Raw genomic sequence first — 21,046 nt, forward strand, 5'->3', positions numbered from 1 at the left:
ACACACACACACACACACACACACACACACACACAGAGACACCTGCACAAAACTTACATCTTTAGGTGGTAGGTTGTTTAGTTTTGCAGAGCTCAGAAGTATGTTTTGTTTTGTTTTTTTTGTTTTTGTTTTTGTTTTTAGTTTTTGGAGACAGGGTCTCACCATATAGTTGAGACTGACCTGGAACTCACTGTAGCCCAGGCTGGTCTCGAACTCACAGCGATCCTCCTGCCTCAGCCTCCCGAGTGCTGGAATTACAGGCGTGAGCCACCACACCCAGCTTTTTCAGAAGTCTGTTTTAATGTTATATTTAAGAATATGAAATATATTCTTCTGTGACTTCGTTATTCAACAGTATGTTTTTGAGATTCATTTGTGCTGATACAGATAGCTATAGTTTCATATTCTTTCTTATGTGGTATTCTATTGTATAATTATCTCTTATTACATGTGTTCAGTCTATTCTGTGGAGCATAAATCTATGAATGGAATTGCTAGTTGAAAGGTATCTCCACTGTATGAGATAATGCTAATAACGTTCACTCACACACACACTTTGAAGTGGTTAAACAATCTACCCTTGCCAGATGTGGTGGAACATGCCTGTAACCTCAGCACTTGGGAGGCTGAGGCAGGAGGATCATTATGAGTTGGAAGCCAGCATGGGCCACATAGTGAGTTCAGGACCAGCCTGAACTACACAGTGAGGCCCTGTCTCAAAAAAACAAAATGGGGCTGGGGATTTAGCTCAGTGGTTCCACTGCCTGCCTCACAAGTGCAAGGACCCTAGTTCAATCCCCATACCAAAACAAAACAAAACAAAATAAAAAAACCAAAACAAAACAACATAGTCTTACATGGCAATCCAAATATATTGTGGTTAATTCCATTTTTGTTAGCTTCCATTTTTGTCAACCTCATAGGTGTGGCCTGTGTCTCTGCCATTATGGTTATAATTTGCATTTATTTAACTACTACTGAAGTGGAGAATTTTTCATGTGTATGGATTTCCTGTTTTTTCTCTACTATTCAATGCCTGTTTATATCTTTTCTCTAATTTTCATTTTCTTATTGCTTTGTAGGATCTCTCTATATATTCTGAATGATAATCCTGTCAGCTTTATATGTTCAGACATTTATTTGCAGTTTAAGATTGCCTTTATATTTAATTTATTGTATTAAATTTAATTGTATTGAATAGAAGTTCTTAATTTTGATGTCAAATTTATCTTATCTAAAAATCTTTCCCATTCTGAGATCATAAAGATATTCTTTTATAATACATTCTAAAAGTTTTTAATTTTTTCTTTCATATTTAAATACAGACACTCCTCATTTAATGACTATGTGGTAAAGGAGCTCAGTAGCCAAGCATGTAAGATAAAAATCAAGAACATAAACAATTGCAGAGCCAATGATAATGGTGATAATTAATTGTTCTATTGTTTCCTGTGGTTCAGAAGTGTACGTATAACCCTTGAGAAAATATGTGCCAGAAGACATTTCTACGTATCACAACATTTCAAAGGTAACATCACTTCTAACGAGCTTATTTATGTCTGAGAATTTATTTAACTCCAAATGAATCAGTTTTATTATCGTCTTGAGGAACCGTTGGAAGCAAAGAGTCCTTAGAAGTGAGCCCAATAAAAAGAATGTGCCCATACATTTTTCTGGCCCTTTGGCACAGCTGCTCCACCTGTATCATATATAATTAACAGGTCTCATGAGACGGCGCTCCAAATCATTCCATTCTGCATCAAAACAGGCAGACCACGTGTTTTGTTGTTGTTCTTGGATACTGAAGCAAAACAAATGATCTAATATATAGGGTTGCTTGTTTTTCCTCAATATCCAAAAGTTGTTAAGCATAGTAGCTTATTTTCCCCCAGTATCAGACAGTATAGGAATAACATACATTTTGAAGACATTTGCCTTTTCATGAATGCTGTGTTTATTTGCACAACATGCTTAGAGAATGTGCCCAAAATATAACAGGTTATAAGGACTATTTGATGGCCAAGTCTTGTTCCTGTGACTCAGTCATTAAATGAATTGATCGCTAAATGAGGAATTGTATTTGGTATATACATTACGATTGGGGGGGGTACCAGGGATCGAACTTGGGACCTTTCGCTTGAGAGGCAGGCCCCCATGAGCTAAATTCCCAGCCCACATTACAATATTTAGAAGAAAGAAAGGGGGGCGGGGATTTAGCTCAGGGGGGCCACTGCCTGCCTCACAAGCGCATGGATCTGAGTTTGATCCCCAATACAAAAAAAAAAAACCTAGAAGAAAGAAACAGTCAAGGAACTTCCAATTTTATGACTTACTTGCATAATTACTACATGTAGTACTGTAATGTATAACAACATAAATCTACAGCATACTATATAGTACAATAAAAAATTATAATACTATATAAACAAGGTGTGCTGTACAACAAAAAGATATTGAGACTATAAACAAGATGAACAGAATTGTACTTAAAAAAAGCCAGTATCTCACATTTTTTTCTTTTCCCTTTTTACCCTTCCCCTACCCGTCCCACTTTCCCTACACATTTAGCTCCTTTCTTCCCATTTCTAAATGTCAGTAATCTTATTAGGATCTTCTGTATTATTGCATATTATTCACACCAGAGAAACTATGTGAGATAATGAAAAGATGAAAATAAAGTGGTTGTAGATGGGGAGGGGAGGAGGGGTTGAAGGGAGGGCAGGGACAAGGGGAAAAAATGAGAACCAAGATTTGTCATGTAGAGGTACAAGATCCCAACAATGAATGTAACTGTACTGTATCCCTAAAATGTACCAATAAACTCAATTAAAGCTGAAAGAAAAAAAAGTAAGAAATAGGGAATAACCATAGAGAAAAGGCAGAAAAGTCTGGATAGTCTGATTAGTCTGTGTTCAATTTTGAAAATTATGTTTTTCTTCCTTTAAATCATGAAAGTTATATGGCTTTAACTAAAGCAATCTAGTATAGAAGGACTTAACAAAGGAAATTTGGAATGGGTCATGCCTTCCCTATTTTATGTATAACATCAGTTTTCAAAATAACAAGTAGAATTATAAACAGAAACAGAATAGTAGAATTCAAAAGATAAACTTATGGAGCTAAGACAGAAACTATCACAGAAACTCTTATCAACTCTATGATTACACTCATTAGTATGTTAACACTGATATCTGAAATTATGACAATTGCATGGAACAGAAAGGAATAAGACTGAAGTCATATCTCAACAGCATTTACCAACTTTTGCAAACAACACTTTGCAAATGAGTTCTTGAGAAGGATTTATGTTTTCACTATGTATTATTCAAAGTGCTAATGGCTAAAATTATATATAATTGTAGAATACGGTACATAGTTCTTTTCATAGTATGTTCAATACTCCTTAATAAAATATTTTAATCTTAAAAAAAAAAAGTCAGAAGTTCGAATAGTCATTAAACATGTAGGCCATTAATGAGGAATGTCTGTGTTTAATCTTTCATGTTAAATGTTTAATTCATTAATTAATAAAGTGCTTAATGTAATTAATCTGGGTTTGATTTTTATGACTGTTGTGAGATAATCAGCTTCCAATTTTACTTTTTAAATCCACTTATCTGCAATCCCTTCACTGTCAGAAATTAAATTTTCATATATGGAGTGTGGGGCTTTTTTCTGAACTCTCAGATTTTCCATGTTGAATTCCACTTTTTCCCCTAAATCCATGGGAGATAAATATTTTTGTAAAAATAAAAGTAAAAGTGCTGGGGATGTAGCTCAGTGGCACCGCGCCTGCCTTGCAAGTGCAAAGTGCTGAGTTCTATCCCGGGTACCACAAAAAACAAAACAAAACTAAACAAAAATAATTAATTACTAGGAAAGTAAAATAAGAAAGATATGTTAAATAAAGGCCTTGATTTTTTAATTAGATTCATAATAGGACAGACCTATCAAAGTTTCTAAAAGTTTTTTCTTCATTTCTTCCCCTTTATTCTGAGCCCTTTCAAACATGGAACAAGTGCAGAGACCATGCTCGGAGGGAGACCACGCTGCACTGCTCTACTGACAATGCTACCTATCCTGCTCTAATGCCATTCAATTTGTTTTTCTTTAATTGGGGTAAAATATACATAATATTTACCATTTTCAAGGGTGAAGTTCAATGGCATTGACTACATCTGTATGGTTTTGCAACTGTCAGCAGCATCCACCTGCCAAACTTTTTCAGCCTCCCAAACTGAAACTATAGGCCCCTTGCTCCCTTCCCCAGCCTGGTAACCCCCTGGTGATGTACTTCCGGTCTATGAATTTGACTATTCCAGGCACTTCATGTAGGTGGAGCCATATGATATTGGCCCTTTTATTTTAGACTTCTTTTACTTACAATGTCTTTCTTCATGTCTTTTAGGGACATCTGTACTGTAATGTGTATCAGAATTTCATTCCTTTCGAAGGCTGAATAATATTCCATTGTGTGTAAAAATGGGTTATGTATCCATCCATCGGTAGCCATTCGTCTTGGCTATGACGAATAATGTGGCTGTGAACACTGGTGTGCAAATCTCTGTGCGAGTCTCTGATTTCCATTCTCTGGGCGTATACCCAGAACTGGAACTGCTGGAGCATGTGGTTATTCAAGGTTTAATTTTTTGTTTAGTTTTAGTACCAGAGATCGAACTTGGGACCTTGTGCTTGCAAGGCAGGCAGGTGAGGCACTGAGCTAAATCCCAGTCTTCAAGGTTTAACTTTTTGAGGATGGGCTAGGCTAGCTCATCTTCAGAGGTTGGCACATCGTGCATAGCTGGCAGCAGTGCATAGTGGTTTCAGTTTTCCACATTCTCTTTGACAGGTATCTTGCTTTTGCTTTTGATGATAGACATCCTAATGTGTATCAAGTGATATCTCATTAAGGTTTTGTTTGCTTGGTTGGTTGGTTTGAGACAGGGTCTCACTATATAGTTGAGACTGACCTGGAACTCACTGTGTAGCCAAGGCTGGTCTCGAACTCACAGTGATCCTCCTGCCTCAGCCTACTGAGTGCTGGAATTAGTGTGGCGCCACCACACCTGGCTCATTGTGGTTTTGATCTGTGTTTCTCTAATGATTTGTAGCACTGAGTACTGTTCTATGTGCTTATTGGCCATTTGCATATATCCTTCGGAGAAAGATCTGTCCAAATCCTTTGTCTGTTTTTTTTAAATAAACTAAGTATTTTATTAAAATGTAAACTACAGAATATGGAACTTAATTTCAATCAATACAGGGATATTAATTCTTTATACACAGATATCATGTATACAGTGGTATTGCTGGTCATTTCCATGAATTGATAAAATGGACAGGAAGGTGACCAAATCATTTTGGTTTGTCCAAGACCATCCAGGTTTTAGTCTTATTATCTTGGGAAACCTCTCAGTTCTAGGAAATCTGGAATATCTGATAATCTTAGCACCTTTGTCTATTTTTAAATGGTTGTTGAGTTGTGGAAGTTTTTTGTTCACTCATTCTTAATTATTATGACTTTATGTTTTTATATCTAACAGAGGACATGCCTCCACCACACATACTTTTCTGTTGTTTTTCTTCAAAAGTGATTTGGGCCCGGTATGGATTGTTAGGATTTTGATTAGAATTACAGAATATATGCACCAATTTGAGAGAACTGATATAATTTTTATATTGAATCCCTCTGTTATGAACATATTATCTCTACATTTATTAGTTTTTCAGTGTCTTTCAATAAAGTTCTCCATAAAAGGATTTCATGTTGGTTAGATTTATTTCTAAATTTGATAATTATAAGTACCCTTATAGGTGGGTATCTTCTAAAATTACATTTTCTGTGACTGGTAAATAGGAATGCAATTGACTTTTACATAGTGATTTTGTATCCAGAAACCTTTCTGACTCTATTACTGATTTTAATAATTTATTTGTAAATAATGTTGGGTTTTCTATGAAATCATAAAATCTGCAGTTTTCCCTTCCCTTCCAGTGTGTGTGTGTGTGTGTGTGTGTGTGTGTGCGTGTGTGTGTGGTGCTGGGAAGCAGGCCTCAAGCATGGTAGGCAAGCACTTCCCATGGTGCAAGACCCTCCAGCCCTTCATATGCATTTTTGTTTGCTTCATTTTTCTTGGTCCACTATACAGTTTGACATAATATAATAACAAACTTCTCAGGCCTTGCTCTTAACTGTAAGGGGAATACTTTCAGCATTTCACTATTTAGTATGGTATAGGTTTTTGTTTTTGTTCTTTTGGGTACCGGGGATTGAACTCAGGTCCTTGCGCTTGCAAGGCAGGCCACCGAACCACTGAGCTAAATCCCCGGCCCATGGTATAGGTTTTTGTTGGGTTTTTCTGCTATTAAATCTTGCTGTGTTGCCCTGGTGTCTCCCAAACTCCTTGGCTGAAATGATCTGCCTGCCTCAGCCTCCCAAGTTGTATGACTGTGTGTCTGGCTTCTTAGTGAGGATTTGTGGTTTGATAGGGCATGGATTTGACTTATACTGACCACAGAGACCGTGTGCTAAGTGAACAGTCAGTTCCTGCATGTTTTGACAAGGGCTGAACAAACTTCCATGCAATGGACAAGACAGGAAATATCTTAGGTTTTGTGTGGTACTTAGGTCTCTGCATTAGTCAGTGTTTCCCAGAGAAACAGAACCAAGCAATAGATACAGATGCAGATGGAGATAGAGATGGAGATAGAGATAGAGGTGTTGGTGGATTTATAAAGACTGAGAAGTTCCACAATCTGTCATCCACAAGCTGGAGACTTGAAAGATGGTGACATGCATTCCAGCCTGAGTCCAAAGGCCTAAGAACCAGGAGTGTCACTGATATAAATCCCAGGCCTAGCACCAGAGAGCAATGTCCAACTCAGTCAATAGGGCAGAAAATCTCCTTCCTTCTCTTCCTCCTCTTGCTCCTCCTTCTTGTTTTTTGTTTTGTTTTGTCTTTAGTGCAAGACAGTGAAGCCAGGGCCTGTATGTGCTAAGCCCACCTCTGTTTGTTCTAGTCAAGCCTTCAATAGATTAGGTGCTGCCCACCCCAAATGGGAAGAGCCACGGATTTTACACAGACCACTCATTCACAGGCTTATCTCAGCCCCAAACTCCTTGCAGACTCGCTCAGATATGATGTTTAACCAAATATCTGGGTACCTTGTGACCCAGTCATGTTGATGCACAAAAAAATTAACCATCACGTGTATGTCCTCCTTCTCTTCCTCCTCCTCTTCTTCCTCTTCCTCCTCCCTTTTCTTCTTCACACCTCTTTAAAAATGTAAATTTATTCTTGGCTCATAGGCTGTACAAAAGTATTTGCCAATCACTGATTTAGACATAGATAATCTCCCAATATCTTCATCCCGATGAAGTTTGTTGCTTCCTGCCGTAAATTGTTGCCTGTGTGCTGAAGTAAATAATGCGTGCAAATCAAAGGTCAGACACACAGTTGCTAGCTATTAGGAGTCCATGCTGCCCCACTGTCCCCATCAGACTGGGTGCCTTTGGAAATGAGAACCAACCTGGCACACAGGGTCAAGTGCCCATGCCTGGGCATTGTGACTATAGTAGCTACAGTGAGACTTGCTCTCTCTTGCTGCCCTCTCCTGGCTGCCTGTTTTTGAGGATCAGATGGGAATCCCACAGGAATTCATGTGGTTCACGAAATGCTCAGTTCTGGTTGCTGGTCTGTAGACTTGTCCAAATCTGTTCCAATGGATAGTACTAGAACAATCTTAGTGCTGCTTATCATGGCCAGGTGTACCTATAGGGTCCTAAGATGTTTGGGTGTAGGTATAGCATAAAAAGAAAAGTTATCACATATTTGTTGGGGCTCAGAAAGTAAGAGACCTCAAAGCATGTGCTGAGTGCTTTAAACTCAAGAGAGCCAAAGTCTCTCCAGCCTTTTCCTGTGCTCCTTTCTCTTACTCCTTTTGGGGGGTTATTGTTGTTTTTGCTTGGTTTGGGGTTTTTTGTTGTTGTTGTTTTTTGTTTTTGAGATAGGGTCTTGCTGTGTAGTTTTTGCTGGCCTTGAACTCACTGTGTAGCCAAGGCTGGCCTCAAACCCAGGCAATCCTCCTGCCTCAGCCTTCCAAGTGCTGGGATTACCAGTGTGTACACCACACCCAACTTCTGTCACTGCTCTTTCTCCCCCTAGTGTGCAGGGAGAGGCTTTCTCTGAATGTCCCTTATCTGGCTAAAGATAGAAAATCCTCCAGAAAGGAATGCAACTGTGGCTAGTCTCCTCCCTGGGAATCTTATTAGCCAGGAAAGATGAACTATGTCCCAGGAGAAGAGACTGAAGGAGGACTCCACAGACTTTCTCCAGCGCTGCCCCACTGGCTCTGGTGCTTACTCTTTTAAGGGCTGCTTGTTTCTGGAGAGAAACTTCATCTGAATAACAAGACAACCTTTGTTCACCGTGCACTTTCTCCCCTCACCTCCTGTAACTGGTTACTTCTTGCAGGAAAATCTCCAAGGCTCCTGTTCCCCTCTGTCGCTCAGGATATTATATAAGCTTCAACTATCTGGCCCTTCTTTGAGCCTCTCATTTTGTCAGGCCCCCGTGCTTGTAATACATGCATTATCTTTTCTTCTGTTAATCCATCGTCTTTTTTATTGAATTTTCAGAGGAGAAGGAAAATATTCTTCTCCCCTGCACAGTGGACATTTCCTAGGTGCTAAATATTGATAAACATGTTATTAATTCAACTCGGTTTTTTTTTTTTTATACCGGGATTGAGGATTGAACTCTGGATCTTGCACTTGCTGCTTGTGAGGTAGGCGTTATGCCGCTGAGCTAAATCCCAGCTCTCAACTCATTCTTATGATGACTGCTTAAACGGACAGGGGCAGGGATATCCCTTGACAGCTCAGTACTTCCTTTGCACAGTTGATAAAGTTGAGACTCAGAGATTAAGGGAGGTGTCCAAAGTCCATGGGTATAGTTAGCAGAGCTGGAGCTTGGAGCTCATTCCACATTTAGGACGCAAGACATGTGTTCTTAAACTGCTACCTGAGGTTGCCAGTCTACTTCAACGGAAATGAGGTGCACCCACAAATATGCATCTTTAACAGACTTCTGACGACGGTGTCCCGGAGAGCTACACTTCGAGAGAGATGTAAGAGGATGTAACAGAGTGAGAGCGGTGCCTCTGGAAAATAGAAACGGAGCTGTTTCCCACAGGAAAGAGAGGTTAGTCAACAACAGAAGCCCCACAGGGGTGGGGGTCACAGGGCTGGGCTCACCCTCCTTTGAATACTCAGGTGATCAGAAGAAAGTGACAAAATCCAAATATATCTCTTCCTGTCCCTCAGACCTTCCTACCCCCACCGAAGCCCTGGAGAAGTGCAACTCAGTTGAAGTTGCTAAGGAGATATAACATCCCCTGCTGACAGACCCCTGAGCAAATCTGTACTGGTGATTTGATAATTCTCAAAATCTAATGGAACTTTTAGCTGTTCTGAGAAATAATTTCATATCTTAAATGAAAATGCCTCCTGAGCTCTTGGCAAATCCCCTTCCTTTTTAAAAATAAGTCAGACCCATGCTCAGGCTGTCAGAGCTATATGTGTTTAGGGCTTGCTGAGCAGGAACAAAAAGAAAAAGAATTAGTTATAATCTAAATACAATGAATCTGCAATGAAACGGAATTGTCTGGGCTACAATCATTTCCTGGCACGCTCTGGCTCCCAGAAGGGAATCAATGTTTGGCAAGAATGGGATGGAAACTTCTACCCACCTGGTGGCCAATGTTTTCTTGAACTTCTGTGTCTTGCTTTGGCTCCTGGGAAGGGTGGGACATGATCCACAGAGCAGGGAGGACACATAGCTGTGAGGGCCAGCCAGTGTCAGCGCTTAGAGGAGAAATACAGTGGGGAAAGAGCAAGAAGATGCTGGGCATTGGTCTGGCTTGTTTGACTAACATGATTTAATCTTCCCACAACCCAGGGAGGTGTTGAGATTATATCTTTATTTGACAAACAGAAAATCTGAAGTACAAATACACAAAGTACAGTAATGTCTCGCTTCACTAACCCTTCTGTTTGCAATCAGTTCGGTTTGCAAACAAAAGCGTTCGGCAAAATTTTGCTTCCAGTGCTCACTTTAGCAGCACATATACTAAAATTTGGCCTCTGTTTGCAAACTCTGCATAAGGTGACAAACATGACCACAGCCATCATCCCCACACAAACACAAATACAGCCCTCTTCCCCCAAATCATGAAATAAATTAACTTTGTAAAACCAGAGCACCACTGTCACTGCCCAGGACCACGCACTTAAGAAGAGGTACTCAGAACCCAGGTCTGGAGAGTTACTCAATGGTAGCGCGCTAACCTCACAGGTTCAGGGCCCTGGGGTTCAAATCCCAGCATCCAAAAGGAAAGCCACTGGGCCTTGGGTCCCAGAATACTATAAATACAATGTTCTGTTTCTGTAAAAAAGGATTCTATATGTTAAGCAATAATCCTAGCACTTTTTTTTTTACAGTCCCCTGGGAACTGAACTCAGGACCCTGCACTTGCCAAGAAGGCACAGCACCACTGAGTTACATCCCAAGCCCATCCTAGCACTTTTTAAAGTGTTCATCAGGCCTGTGGCATCAGGCCCTTGGGATGGGGTATTTGTAGTCACAGGAGTTCCATCCATCATTTGGTAATAAACATAAGTAACCTAAGAAGACAGTCAAATTAAGAAGGAAGAATACCCTTGTGCTACAGAAGTTTGTAATCCAACTGGGGAAATGAAATACAGTAGTATTTAGGAAAAGCCATCAAACATATTAATAACCCACATGTCACAAGGACATGGTCTCTAGATCTGATCATACCAACTGCTAAATGTGTAGCCTTAGAGGAAATTATTTCACATCATTTGGGGCTCAGGGTCCTCACTGGAGAAATGGAGACATTACTGCTCAAAGGGTTTCATCGTTAAGATTTGGTATTTGGTAGATACTTCATAAATGGCACATGGGATCCTGGGATAATAGAGGAAGAGAATGAAGTGAAGGGATAGAAGTCCCTTCTGGAACTAACATTGGAATTAAGCTTTAATGTGGGGAGGGCCCTGAACCTGCAGAGAGGAAGCAGTGTTCTAGCTGCTTCCATGACATGATGGAAAAGCCAACTTGAATCACCTGAAATATAAATGGAATTTGTTGACCCACAGAATTAAAAAAGGCAGAGGGAGGGCAAGATTTAGATGTGGTCTTGTCTAGTGATTCATAACATCATCATAGCTCTGGCTGTAGTTCCTTCAGTTGGTGCTCATCTGTATGCCCATTTATGGCACCAGTTTTGCTTATCATGGTAAAATAGCTGGGCCAGCCCCAGGCCTCACATCCAAAATCCATACTCACCTTTTGTCCACCATTATCAGGAGAAGTCCTGAGAGTCATTCTGATTGGCTCAGCTAGGTTCACATCAACCAATCCCTGCACCAAGGCACTGGAATTCACCGATTGGTTTAGCTTCAGTTATATATTTCATCCCTGGAGCCCAGAGTAGACTCCAGTTCTTTGGAAGCACATGGGTTCCCCAAATGGAAACTGAGCTCTTGAGGAACTGGGACTGGGCAGGGAGATGACTGGTGTGATCACAACAGGGAAATTGCTTTTGTAAAATAAAAAGGCAGGAAGGAGTAAGTTGCATATGAGAGTGACCCACAGGTTGTTTGGCTGGTGCAATAGGACATTCTGGGTCCTTCTGGGTTGTTTTGTTTTGTTTTGTTTGGTACTGGGGATCAGACTCAGGACCTTAAGCTTGGGAAGCAGGCTGTGGAACCACCGAGCTAAATCCCGGCCCAGAATGTCCTTTGTTTTTCAAAGCGAGTTGTGAGAAACAGAGTGTGGGGTTGAGGCGGACACTGCAAGGGGCCATCCTAACTCAGGGTTTGGCACGTTTTTAGTGAAATGTTTACCAGCACACTCAGGAAATAAGCTGGTTTCCTCTTATTATAGAGGCTAATTCTTTGCCCCTTAAGTGCAGTTTTTACTCTGCCTGAAACTGTTGGGACTAGAAGGGAGCCCACAGTTACTGAGAGTCCACTACATGCTGATTCAGAACTAAAGACTTTCTACACTTTCTCGTCTAATGCTCCCAGTCTCTCTGAGACAGAAGCCATTACCTCATTTTACAGATTAGGAAGGAAAGAAAGGGTAAGTGACTTGTCCAGAGTCACTCTACTCATAAGTGAGCAAAGGGGATTTTCAAGCCTTCAGAGCTATTGACTTCAAAGCTCCCAAGCAGGTAACCATGTTGATATTTTGCCCAGGACATGAGGATTCCTCTGTTCTGTGTGTCATATCAAGCACCCTTCTGCAGTGCATGGTGTCACCTGCTTCGAAGCACAAATTTGTTCTCAGCTATGCTTATGCCTGGGGACACAGATGAGTGCGGGAGTCTGGTGGCTGAGCTCTGCTCTTGAGCAGGGCCCTGTTTGTACCTGCACCACTGGGACTTCAGACAGGAAGTCAGATCTGGGAGGACAAGATGGGCACCCACTGAGCAACACTGTGGTTCTGGATGTTGTACTGTCCTCCTCCTCCACCACCCTTTTGGCAGCAGCTACTAATATGTGTGATGTACCAGGTGCTCTCTTGGCACTTCCTGTATATTCTGTCCTGGAGCCATCACAGAGCCTCCATGTTTTATAGATGAGAAAACCAAGGACAGACATGAAGGCTGAGGCCATAGCCCATGAGGTGTGTACTGTCAGCCCTCCCAGAGGGACTTCACATAAGGCTAGCGAGTAGCTGAGTCAGGACTCAAGGTCAAGTTCTGTGTGACTCTAGAGGCTGAGTTTAGCAATTGCACTTTGTGCAATTGTTAAGAAAAACCTACACAGAAGTGATTTGGCCTTGTGTATCTCTGCCTGGAGAGAATTTCCAGTATGCTCGCAGGAAAGTTCTTTCTTGGAATAAGCACAGGTCTCTTCCTGCATGATCTGTGTAGACTGATGTCATAGCCCCTCTCCCCAACTCCCTACTTCTTCGCCTTCCTCAAAATACCTGACTTGGGTCTGAGCCAGCCACTTCTGGTGTGCGTTCGTTTCCCTGAACCTGCGGCAAGTTGAGGGAGAGTTTTCTGGAACCTCAGCCACATCACCCTCACCACGATGCTGATATAGACAGTAAGCCTCTTATTTTTTAAGGTCACAGATGACAAATCACAGAGCCTCAGAATGGCAAAGGCTCAGGTGAGCAATCACAAGTTCTAAACAACTGCTGCAGGAGAAGGTGAGTGCAGGGAAGTGGATGCCCCCCTCTTCTTTAGGTTCTGTTTTTAGCTGTGTTTTTCAGAGCAAGTAGGTGCCATGGTGATAGGAGCCATAGAAATAGACGGAGCACACCTCTCAGCACGGGGCTGCAGAGCCGTTCCCATGGAAATGCACTAGGGAGAGCCCAGGGACTCTGCTCCCAGGCCTGCCAGCTGCGCACAGGGAAGAAGGTCCCTGGGAAATGGCCCCTGGAGGCTTCCCACTGCCTCTCTGGGATTGTCTGGGCTCCATGAGTGCACACCCTCCCCACTAGGACACGCTTGGACCTTCTCTCTGAGTCCTCCCAGGGAACTCACTTTACTATTGCCCAGTGCAACAAACATCTCACCCCAGGGTGACCCTAAAAACTAACCCTGCTAGGTTTCCTGTCCACACAGTGGGGAACATGAGTCCCCCATCCTTCCTGACTATGGAACTGTCACTAATTTAAGCAATGGCAATAAAGAATTGACTGGGCAGGGACTATGTACTGAACATTTGGTGCTCAGGAATACTCATAAAGGGAAATCTCAGAAGCTCTAAGTCAGTAAGCCAAGCAAGGTGGCTGTAACTCTCCCTGGTCACCTGGTTTTGAGTTTGTGAAATCTCAGGCAGTGCAGAGCCAAGGCCCAGCCTTAACTGTTCTTGGATGCAACTTTAGAGGAACTTTTGAAACAGTAGCTTAGGTCTACACCATAATCCCTACAGAAATACCTCTGCAAGGCTGTCGACAGATGTATAAATGGACTTGGTCAGAGCTTAGCTCATTTTTGTGTGGTTTTATCATATGTCTTTCATATGAAATATAAACCCATATATACATACATCTTTTAAACCTAATCTTGTATTAGCCCAAGAAGGAGATGATTAAGGTTAAAGGTGGGCTCTATTTTACACACACATACATGCACACATGCACTGGATGATCAAAAACTACAGTGAACAGTTCAATTTTTTAAAATTATTACAATAAAAGATATTGCCATTAATACCTGCACACACACACACACACACACACACTCACACTTTGAACATACTTATCCCGTCATTCTTGCCACTTTTGGAAGCAGTTCTGGAGACCTCTTTCATGAGTGTCTTTACATTAGGTGACCAAAAACATGGTAAATGCTGCCACTGAGGGCCATCCAACAGAAAACCAGGCTTGTGAAAACATTATCGTGTGTCCTAATCCACCTTATTCACAGGATCTTATGCTATGTGGCTTTCGGCTCTTCCCCAAAGTCAAAATGATCACAAAAAGTAAATGTATTGACTAGATTCCAAGAAGCAAGACAGCCTAACAGTGCAGCTAAAGACATGTCAGAGGTCTTCTAGAGCTGTTGCAGAACATGGTAAGAGAAATGGGAGAGGCATGTTAGAAGATTGGAGGAATATTTTGGAAGGGAATTGGTGGCAATGTGTCTTTTGTGGTAATACATTTTTAAAATTTAAACATTCACTGTAGTTTTCTACCACACCTCGTATCTGTTTCCGTACATTTATGAGGTGGAAATGGTTCTTCAGGGATGGAAAGTTATCTCCAGACTCATCTATGGCTGTGAAACTAGTTGTTTTAAGCACTAGCCAATTGAAACTAATTTTACTCTCAATTAAAGTTAATATATACACACCCCTGAAAATGAATTTTTAAAAATTGAAACATAGAGCCAGTCATGGTGGAACTCACCTGTAATCCCAGCACTTAGGAGACTGAGGTGAGTTCGAAGCCAGTCTAGGCTACACAGTGAGTTCATGGCTAGCCTGAACTTCACAGTGAGACCCTGTCTCAAAAAAACACTGAAATGTAATCATCAATAACACTATCAATCGTGAATAATTTTTTAAGTAGTTATAGATCATGACTATCATAGAACTGGAAGGTGCTGATGAAATGTCATCCTGGCATATGTGGCATTTGGCACCAACAGAAGCCCGAAGACTAAAAGTAAGTACTTTGCTGGGTAGTTCGGGGTGTCATCTGTGGACACAGGTAATATCTCCAGGTCCTTTCCCAGTGATTGAGATGCGTGGAGCCTTCAGACTTTCCAACCAGGCAGTGGTGTTCACGGTGACACTGAAGTGTCCTTATAAGTCACGTCACTGAACATTGAATGGGGCAGTGCAAGGGCAGCTAGACATCCTTAAAGCAACCACCTAGTTTGTCCCAGGATTCACCCATAGAACCATGTAATTTAGCATTTACTGATGGTAACATCTATGCTCAAATACCACATGGGGTTTGTGGTTACAGGAATTTGGCTTGACAGAGCCATTGAGAAACTCCACACTGTATCAGCAGACACATGCGCTCTAGTTTTACAGGCCAAGCCAACTATGAAACAGAAGGCCTGGCCTTTCTTGCCCACAGCAGTCATACCGTGGAGTTTTGCCACTTGGCTGGGTTGCTTTATTTGACTGAGTAACTAAAAGCAGAGTCACTTTAAAAAAATGAGGCTTTCAAGTGTTCTTTAACTCTCTAAGCATGGACATTCACAGTCATGTTGGGTAGAGTTACTGCCAGATTTTCAGAGACATGAAGTTAATGTTTAGCCATGTGAGGCATATACTCATAAACCTTCCTTTCCCATGATGTGCTCCTTTCCAGGAGCCAGGACAGGAACTCTGTAGTTGGAGAATAGTTGATATTTAAGACATGACCTGGGTCTGATGTGACTTATCACATCAGTGATTTGAAACAACATTTAAATCAAATTTTGCATTTTTACTTTCAAAATTTTTATCAGGATTAAGTATGTATAATACTAAATTGATCGCTTTTGCCATTTTTATGTGTACAGATCTGTGGCATTAGGTACACGTACTTGGTTGTGCAACTGTTGCCACGATCTGTTTCTGAAATGTCTTCCCAAGCTGAAGCTCTGTATCCAGTGAACACTAATTCTCCATTCTCCTTTCTTCCCCAACACCTGTCCCTCACCCTTCTACTTTCTGTCCACGTGGAATTTGTCTACTCTGGGTATTTCTCAGAAGCAGGATCATCCAGTATTTGTCTTTTTGTGTTTGGGTTCGGTTAACAAAATGCTCTCGAGGCCCATCTACAGTGCAACGTGTGTCAAAATTTCTCTCCTTTTTAATCCTTACCCACAATTTAGTTTTTCTAAAATGTATTTCTTCTCATTTTTTAGACTTTTGAAACAATTGCAAAGAGACAGAAATTGAAAGAACAGCACTCCAAACTACGTTTTTTTTAAAAATCACAATCAACTTTTAATTATTTGTATATACACTTCTGGATTCCTCTATTGTGGGAGCCCCGCTCTAGGTGTTTGACATTTAAAAGGAAACTTCTTCACCTCTACAATCTGTGTAACTAGGACCCTGTTTGTTAAACTTGTTGCTGCAGTGGGAGAAACTCAAAGAGACAGCCATAGATCTGATGTTCTTTGTAAAGAGTCAGAAAATCCGGTCTTTTCATAAAAGATACAAATAGTTGCTTGGTGCTTCCTGTTGATGTGAGCCTATAAAAGGATCTGTTTCTGTGAAATAAATCAGATTTATCTTGGTCTCCACTCAAGCTTGAGTGTTCTTTCCTTTCTCAATCCTCACTCCCCAACTCAGGCATGTTAGTGTTGTGATGGCTGGACCGCCACACTATTAGTCAGGAAGTTACATTCTGTTCCTGCCATTAGTTCTAAACCTCTGAATCCCCCAGCCTGACCCGTGAGAACTCCTTTGTCTCTTCTACGTGCTCCTGTGATTCTGTGAGCACATCTTTCATGTCCTGGCACAATAAGATACTCCAGGTTCATCTTATTTCCCTAGCCTGGGCCACAGAACCCATATTTCCTCGAGGAATCTTGATTTATTTCAATGTAAAATGGTATTTAGGATTCAAAGCCAAGCATTAATGTGCTCACTCCTGTTGAGGTGTTGCTACTCCCAGGCAGGGATGGGAATGTTTCCCTGCTCACGTGCGCGCGCGCGCGCACACACACACACACACACACACACACACACACACACTCCCGCCTCTTTTTTTGTTGTTTTTTGATACAGGGTCTTACTGGGTTACTCAGGCTGTCCTTAGACTCTCAGTCCTCCTGCTTCAGTCTCCCAAGTAGCTGGAGTTAGCGGTGTGTGACACTATATAAGGCTCTACCTTTACTTTTTCAAAAATTGAGCTCTGTGTACAGACATTCCTCACTTAACAACCTACTTTTGCAGTGGCTGTTCAGATTTATGACCAAGGCAGACTGTTTAAGCTTACAACCCACTGCCAGGATTTAGGACCCACATTCAGGCTTAGTATGCAAGAACACGAGCAGCGGTGTGGCCTTATGGTGGCTCCTTTCAGTGCAGTACTGCAATTTCTGCTGATTATACTGTACTGCAATTTCATGTTCCCTTACACTTTCCAATACAGGATGTAAGAGTTATGCAAAAGAAAGCAAAGTCATCAAGTTGGAGTTTCCTTTGACCATTTCTTTGTTCTGAACATTGTAATGTACATACTATACAATAAGTCCCTGACTTACCCGTGAGTTCTGTTCCAGGATAAGTCGGATTCATTTGTAAATCCAACAAAGAGAGTTTGTGCCTATACATCTAGAATTAACCCAAAACCACAGGTTCCTTCTAATTTTGTTCCTCTTCATATTTTTTATTCCTTTCTCCATCACTGAGAAACCCAGGTTCCTTGATCTTATTACATCACCTTGTTTGCTTGATCATGAATATATTGGATCTTGGCCAGCATTTCCTGTGCTGTCCCTCACTCCACTTGGCCTCTCTCCCCCTAGCCCATACTGGGCCAACCTCTTCCGTGTGCATGGACACTCTTCACTCTCACCAGGCCGGGACATCGTGGGCCAAACCATCCTCCCTGGGTTGTCCTTACCCTACTTGAGTTCTGACATCCTGCTTTGGGCCACCACAGATTTCTGTCCCCTGTTCTCCACCATGGATCCTACCTCCCTCTGACTCTGGAACTGAATTGCTTACAAAAGAGAAGAAGGAGCCACTATCTGCCTTGATTAAAGATTGTTCTTTGTTAACAATCCTTTGCATTCTGGGAGCATTGTATCTGACCTATTAAATAAACAAATACTAATTATGACTGCCAGCCTTTCCCCAATCTTTTGCCTCTGTTATTGTAATGACATTTTTTAATGAAATGTTTGTATGGTTAGGGTGCCTTCTTCCTTACTGCAACATTTATTTTGCAAATTTGCAGTTTTATTTAGGCTACCACCAGCAACTCTCCTGGCAAACCCTGAGCAACTCCCACCACAAAAATGAATGAGTAGAGACAAGGTCTGCCCACCTACTCACTCTGTTCTTCCATTATCAAGTTGTAGGGCTGTAGGGAAGTGATCCAGGGGACATCTAAGGAAACCAGAAATGGAGTTTTGTAGCACTGTGAATGGTATGAACTTGTGAGTAACGCGTTCTTCTTGGCTACACTGTAAGCTTCAAGAAAGCGGGTTGTGTCTTCTATTTTTTTATGAGGTCCCAAATGCAATTCTATAAAAACATAAGGTAACCCCTTTGCTTTTTGGTTGGCTGAGGCCAGATGGCTTCATATTGGTAGGGTGGGAGAGAGAATATGGGTTCCAAAGCCTGTGGAGATTTGGTTCTCTTTGTTTTTCTTGACCTCTGTGAACCACTAATTCCCCGGCGAATCACTCCCTGCCCTTGGCTCCTGAGGCACTTGTCTTCTCTCCTGCCTCCTTGGCTGCCTCATCCCAGAGACCTTTGTGTGGGCTATTGAATCTGCCCCTTCTCCCAACAGGGTACATGAAATGGGTGCTTTCCGTGACCTTTCTGTTCCCCCAAGTGTACCTAGCACTGGCTGGTCTTGAAGGACTGGGGCAGCCTGTCCCCGGCCAGCTTCTTTTGTGGGAAGGAGGCTTTCTAGATGCGCATCTCTCATGAGCCTTGGTGAGCTGGCCTCTGCCCCCTACCCACTCCCTGGCTGTGCTCCTGCCATCTACTGCCTGCATCACACTCTCCTGCAGTATGGAAAGCTGGGTGCCTCTGCGTATCTCCCTAACATTGCTCCTGCTATACTCTGGGCTGAGGGGGTCTTTTTTTTTGCACAGCTGATGTCCCACTCATCCCTTTGGACTCAGCTCCTTGCTCTCTTCCATTCCTACTCCATGAGGAACAGGAGTGCCCAGTACGTGGTGTTAGAGTCAACTATTTACCTATCTTTCCTCGAGAGACAGACATGGCAGTAATTACATGTTTAATGTCTGTCTCCCGGGCTGGTATACCCTTGTGAGCGTGGGCTGTGGCTGTCTTATTCACTATTGTGTCTCCAGCATGCTGCGTGCAGTGATAATTGCAAGCAACAAGCCCTTCCAACAAAGCACTAATCAGGGACCAGGTCAAGAAGTGTCCCTAGAACCTCACATGTGTCAGCTTATTAATTTTGACTACAATTCAGTGAGGTATATACCACTAGCAGTCCTAGTTTACAGATTAGAAGGTAGACCCCCCTCCTAAGTACAGAGCCAGGTTTAGGGTTCAGACAGTCTGGCCTGAATCTGTGCTCTTTACCATGATGCCTGATGAATTCATGGATGAGTGGGAAGGATGGATGGATGGACAGACAGATGGTCAGAAAGATGAGTGGGATGGACAGATGGATGGATGTACTGTGCCTGGGCACTAGTCAATTTTGTCACCTTGTAAGGGTAGGAGTATGAATGGTTCATGAGGAGGAATTTAGGACTGGCCCCCAAATACGTGCAAGCCCCCATTCCACTGCACTTCAGAGTACACAATAAAACCATCTCCTGACTACCTTCCTCAGTGCTCTACACCCTAGTACCCCAGCAATTAGCACCCAAGTGGAGAGGAGTGATCTGCGTCCTCCCTGAGAGATAAATGGGGTTTGCTTAACCATCAGAAGGGGAAAAAAGAGTGTTTTGGCCTGTGGAGACAGCTTGGGAGAAGGAACTCGTCCTTAGGGTCTGTGGGGTTTTTAGAGAAGGGTGGACAGGCCTCTCTTGCAGAATAGAATGAGCCTGATTGCCTGGAGCTGGCCAGAGAAGGGGAGGCTTCAAGGCAGACAGGGGCCAGGAATGCAGAGGGGAGAAATAGCAGAAAGTGAGTGTTCTATGTGCAGAAAGGGGGACAGAAAAGGGGTTTGTTAAGCATGAAGGCCAGTGAGCAGAGTCAGGCCAAAGTGGAGAATCCGTGTGAGGGAGATGAGGGAAGGAGCAAGAGGATCACCAGTGGGGTGGGATGGGTGCTGAGGGTCCGGAACCCACCCTGAGGGGCTGGTGGGGTTTGTGGGCAGAGAGCAAATGTAGAGGGGAGGGGAGGCAAGAGCTTGTTAGTGTACAGCTCAAAGTGGCACTGTTCCTTAGGTTTTAAGAGAGCAAAAAAAGGCTACAGTTTGACAAGGGTCAAATCAAACTGTTGAGGTCCCAGGAGCAAGCTTGGGGCTGAATGGAAGCAGACAGTGGTGAGTTGGCCTAGGTTCTCAGGACAAAGAGGAGCCTTTGGATGCCCTTCCCTGACCCTCAGCTTCTTCTGGGAGCCACCTGTGGATTCTTGCTTATTGTGCTCTCCACCTGTTGGAGAGCAACCTACCAGAGGCTGGAACCTGCTCTGCTTGGTTCTCTCTGTTGGCCCAGGGTTCTACTCAGTGCCACGGTGTATTAGGTAGGTAATGGAGTTGAAGAAATGGCATTTGTCTTCCTCCCTACTCCCCCGGGGCCTTTGGGATTGATGATCAGGAGCCCACAGGGCAACTGAGGTGGAACCCAAGCTCCATCCCTCCTCACTTTTCAGCCAAGCTCCTGT

The 21,046-nt window shown here is 42.5% G+C and overlaps 1 long non-coding RNA gene across 1 annotated transcript in view; it reads left to right on the top strand.

Moving 5' to 3' along the window:
• LOC104856803 overlaps nt 1–21,046 on the top strand; it is a 35,312-nt gene that overhangs the window by 13,009 nt on the left and 1,257 nt on the right. The window contains exon 2 of the long non-coding RNA XR_004518358.1: nt 9,086–9,203. This is a non-coding gene — a long non-coding RNA (uncharacterized LOC104856803). The remainder of the gene's footprint in view (nt 1–9,085; nt 9,204–21,046) is intronic.

This window comes from Fukomys damarensis, unplaced genomic scaffold (genome assembly GCF_012274545.1).
Source record: "Fukomys damarensis isolate Sample0158 unplaced genomic scaffold, DMR_v1.0_HiC HiC_scaffold_21, whole genome shotgun sequence".
Classification (NCBI taxonomy): domain Eukaryota; kingdom Metazoa; phylum Chordata; class Mammalia; order Rodentia; family Bathyergidae; genus Fukomys; species Fukomys damarensis.